The sequence below is a fragment of the Orbicella franksi genome, chromosome 12 (genome assembly GCF_964199315.1).
Source record: "Orbicella franksi chromosome 12, jaOrbFran1.1, whole genome shotgun sequence".
In the NCBI taxonomy this organism is placed as follows: Eukaryota; Metazoa; Cnidaria; class Anthozoa; order Scleractinia; family Merulinidae; genus Orbicella; species Orbicella franksi.
Genome location: NC_138156.1, coordinates 1,784,575 through 1,790,422, shown reverse-complemented (window position 1 = coordinate 1,790,422; position 5,848 = coordinate 1,784,575).

The following is a 5,848-nucleotide window of genomic DNA, read 5'->3' as shown; positions in this document are numbered from 1 at the left end:
TGATCCACTCTTAATACATAGACAACGCAACTTTAAACACTTGCCATAAAGACTGTGCAACTTTAAACACTTGATATAAAGACTCCGTAACTTTAAACACTTCATACAAAGACTCCGCAACTTTAAACACTTGATATAAAGACTCCACAACTTTAAACACTTGATATAAAGACTCCGCAACTTTAAACACTCGATATAGAGACTCCGCAACTTTAAACACTGGATATAAAGACTCCGCAACTTTAAACACTGGATATAAAGACTCCGCAACTTTAAACACTTTATAGAAAGACTCTGTAACTTTAAACACTTGATACAAAGACTCCGTAACTTTAAACACTTGATATAAAGACTCCGTAACTTTAAACACTTGATATAAAGACTCCGTAACTTTAAACACTTCATACAAAGACTCCGCAACTTTAAACACTGGATATAAAGACTCCGCAACTTTAAACACTTGATATAAAGACTCTGTAACTTTAAACACTTGATATACAGACTCCGTAACTTTAAACATTTGATATAAAGAGTCCGCAACTTTAAACACTTGATATAAAGACTCTGTAACTTTAATTGATATACAGACTCCCCAACTTTAAACACTTGGTATACAGACTCCGTAACTTTTAACACTTGATATAAAGAGTCCGCAACTTTAAACACTTGATATAAAGAGTCCGCAACTTTAAACATTTGATATGAAGACTCCGCAACTTTAAACACTTGATATAAAGATTCCCCAACTTTAAACACTTGATTTTCAGACTCCGCAACTTTAAACACTTGATATAACGACTCCGTAACTTTAACCACTTTATACAAAGACTCCGCAACTTTAAACACTTGATATAAAGACTCCGTAACTTTAAACACTTCATACAAAGACTCCGCAACTTTAAACACTTGATACAAAGACTCCGCAACTTTAAACACTTGATATAAAGACTCCGTAACTTTAAACACTTGATATACAGACTCCGTAACTTTAAACACTTGATATAAAGATTCCGCAACTTGAAACACTTGATATAAAGACTCCGCAACTTGAAACAATTGATATAGACTTCGCAACTTTAAACACTTGATACAAAGACTCCGCAACTTTAAACACTTGATATAGACTCCGTAACTTTAACCACTTTATACAAAGACTCCGCAACTTTAAACACGTGATAGAAAGACTCCGTAACTTTAAACACTTGATATACAGACTCCGTAACTTTAAACACTTGATATAAAGATTCCGCAACTTGAAACACTTGATATAGACTTCGCAACTTTAAACACTTGATACAAAGACTCCGCAACTTTAAACACTTGATATAGACTCCGTAACTTTAACCACTTTATACAAAGACTCCGCAACTTTAAACACTTGATAGAAAGACACCGCAACTTTAAACACTTGATATAAAGACTCCGTAAGTTTAACCACTTTATACAAAGACACCGCAACTTTAAACACTTGATATAAAGACTCCGTAACTTTAAACACTTGATATAAAGACTCCGTAAGTTTAACCACTTTATACAAAGACACCGCAACTTTAAACGCTTGATATAAAGACTCCGTAACTTTAAACACTTGATATAAAGACTCCGTAAGTTTAACCACTTTATACAAAGACACCGCAACTTTAAACAATGGATATAAAGTCTCCGCAACTTTAAACACTTGATATACAGACTCCGTAACTTTAAACACTTGACAAAAGATTTCGCAACTTTAAACACTTGATATAAAGACTCTGCAACTTTAAACACTTGATATACAGACTCCCCAACTTTAAACACTTGATATACAGACTCCGCAACTTTAAACAATGGATATAAAGACTCCGTATCTTTAAACACTTGAAATAAAGACGCTGCAACTTTAAACACTTGATATAAAAGCTCCACAAGTTCTTCTTTGGTGATCCACTCTTAACACGTGTACAACGAAACTTTAAACACTTGATACAACGACTCCGCAACTTTAAACACTTGATACAAAGACTCCGTAACTTTAAGCACTTAAAATATAGGTCCTCCAACTTTAAAACTTCTTCTTTGGTGATCCGCTCTTGATACATAAACAACGCAACTTTAAACACTTGCCATAAAGACTGTGCAACTTTAAACACTTGAAATAAAGACGCTGCAACTTTAAACACTTGATACAAAGACTCTGCAACTTTAAACACTTGATATAAAGACTCCGTAACTTTAACAAGTGGATACATAGACTCCGCACCTTTAAACACTTGATATAACACTCCGAAACTTGATATAAAGACCTGCCACTTTAAAACCTGATACAAAGACTCCGTAACTTTAAACACTTTATATACAGACTCCGCAACTTTAAACACTTGATACAAAGACTCTGCAACTTTAAACACTTGATACAAAGACTCCGCAACTTTAAACACTTGATACAAAGACTCTGCAACTTTAAACACTTGATACAACGACTCCGCAACTTTAAACACTTGATACAAAGACTCCGTAACTTTAAGCACTTAAAATATAGGTCCTCCAACTTTAAAACTTCTTCTTTGGTGATCCGCTCTTGATACATAAACAACGCAACTTTAAACACTTGCCATAAAGACTGTGCAACTTTAAACACTTGAAATAAAGACGCTGCAACTTTAAACACTTGATACAAAGACTCTGCAACTTTAAACACTTGATATAAAGACTCCGTAACTTTAACAAGTGGATACATAGACTCCGCACCTTTAAACACTTGATATAACACTCCGAAACTTGATATAAAGACCTGCCACTTTAAAACCTGATACAAAGACTCCGTAACTTTAAACACTTTATATACAGACTCCGCAACTTTAAACACTTGATACAAAGACTCTGCAACTTTAAACACTTGATACAAAGACTCCGCAACTTTAAACACTTGATACAAAGACTCTGCAACTTTAAACACTTGATACAACGACTCCGCAACTTTAAACACTTGATACAAAGACTCCGTAACTTTAAGCACTTAAAATATAGGTCCTCCAACTTTAAAACTTCTTCTTTGGTGATCCGCTCTTGATACATAAACAACGCAACTTTAAACACTTGCCATAAAGACTGTGCAACTTTAAACACTTGAAATAAAGACGCTGCAACTTTAAACACTTGATACAAAGACTCTGCAACTTTAAACACTTGATATAAAGACTCCGTAACTTTAACAAGTGGATACATAGACTCCGCACCTTTAAACACTTGATATAACACTCCGAAACTTGATATAAAGACCTGCCACTTTAAAACCTGATACAAAGACTCCGTAACTTTAAACACTTTATATACAGACTCCGCAACTTTAAACACTTGATACAAAGACTCTGCAACTTTAGACACTTGATATAAAGACTCCGTACGTTGAAACACTTGAAATAAAGACGCTGCAACTTTAAACACTTGATACAAAGACTCTGCAACTTTAGACACTTGATATAAAGACTCCGTACGTTGAAACACTTGAAATAAAGACGCTGCAACTTTAAACACTTGATACAAAGACTCTGCAACTTTAGACACTTGATATAAAGACTCCGTACGTTGAAACACTTGAAATAAAGACGCTGCAACTTTAAACACTTGATACAAAGACTCTGCAACTTTAGACACTTGATATAAAGACTCCGTACGTTGAAACACTTGAAATAAAGACGCTGCAACTTTAAACACTTGATACAAAGACTCTGCAACTTTAGACACTTGATATAAAGACTCCGCACCTTTAAACACTTGATATAACACTCCGAAACTTGATATAAAGACCTGCAACTTAAAAACTTGATACAAAGACTCCGTAACTTTAAACACTTTATATACAGACTCCGCAACTTTAAACACTTGATACAAAGACTCTGCAACTTTAAACACTTGATATAAAGACTCCGTACGTTGAAACACTTGAAATAAAGACGCTGCAACTTTAAACACTTGATACAAAGACTCTGCAACTTTAGACACTTGATATAAAGACTCCGTACGTTGAAACACTTGAAATAAAGACGCTGCAACTTTAAACACTTGATATAAAAGCTCCACAAGTTCTTGTTTGGTGATCCACTCTTAACACGTGTACAACGAAACTTTAAATACTTGATACAACGACTCCGTAACTTTAAACACTTGAAATGTAGGTCCTCCAACTTTAAAACTTCTTCTTTGGTGATCCACTCTTGATACATAGACAACGCAGCTTTAAACACTTGCCATAAAGACTGTGCAACTTTAAACACTTGATATAAAGACTCCGCAAATTTAAACAATTGATATAAAGACTCCGCAACTTTAAACACTTGATATAAAGACTCCGCATTTTTAAACACTTAATATAAAGACTCCGCAACTTAAACACTTCAGAGAACACTCCGCAACTTTAAACACTTGACATAAAGAATCCGCAAATTTAAAAACTTTGTAAAATGAGTCTGGAACTTTACACGCTTGATATAAAGACTCCGCAACTTTACAACTTCTTCTTTGATGATCCACTCTTGATTCATAGACACCGCGACTTGACTCATTTGATGTAAAGACTCCGCAACTTTACAACTTGTTCTTTGGTGATCCACTCTTGATACATAGACAACGCAACTTTAAACACTTGATATAAAGACTCCGCAACTTTACAACTTCTTATTCGGAGATCCACTCTCTATTCATAGACAACGCAACTTAAAACACTTCATATAAAGGCTCTGCAACTTTACAACTTCTTCTTCAGAGATCCACTCTCTATTCATAGACAACGCAACTTAAAATACTTCATATAAAGGCTCCGCAACTTTACAACTTCTTCTTTGGTGATGCACTGTGATACATAGACAACGCAACTTTACTTACTTGATGTAAAGACAACGCAACTTTAAACACTTGATATATATTAACACTTCGCTACTTTTCAACTTTTTCTTTTGTGATCTACCCTTGATACAAAGACAACGAAACTTTAACCACTTGATATAAAGACTCCGCAACTTTACAACTTCTTCTTTGGTGATCCACTCTTGATTTATAGACAACGCAACTTGAAACACTTGATATTAACACTTCGCCACTTTTATACTTCTTTTTTGCTGATGCACTCTTGATACATAGACAACGCAACTTTAAACACTTAATTTAAAGATTCCGCAACTTAACGAACTTGATATAACGGCTCCGCAACTTTACAACTTCGTCTTTGGTGATCCACTCTTGGTATATAGACAACGCTACTTTAAACACTTCATATAAAGGCTCCGCAACTTTACAACTTCTTCTTTGGTGATCCACTCTCGATACATAGACAACGCAACTTAAACAGTTGATATAAATACTCCGCAATTTCACAACTTCGTCTTTGGCGATCCACTCTTGATACATAAACAACGCTACTTTAAACACTTGATATATATTGACACTTCGCTACTTTTCAACTTTTTCTTTTGTGATCCACACTTGATACAAAGACAACGAAACTTTAACCACTTGATATAAAGACTCCGCAACTTTACAACTTCTCCATTGGTGATCCACTCTTGATTTATAGACAACGCAACTTGAAACACTTGATATTAACACTTCGCCACTTTTATACTTCTTTTTTGCTGATACACTCTTGATACATAGACAACGCAACTTTAAACACTTAATTTAAAGATTCCGCAACTTAACGAACTTGATATAACGGCTCCGCAACTTCGCAACTTTACAACTTCTTCTTTGGTGATCCACTCTTGATATATACGCAACGCAACTTTAAACACTTGATATAAAGGCTCCGCAACTTTACAACTTCTTCTTTGGTGATCCACTCTTGATTCATAGACAACGCAACTTTAAACACTTG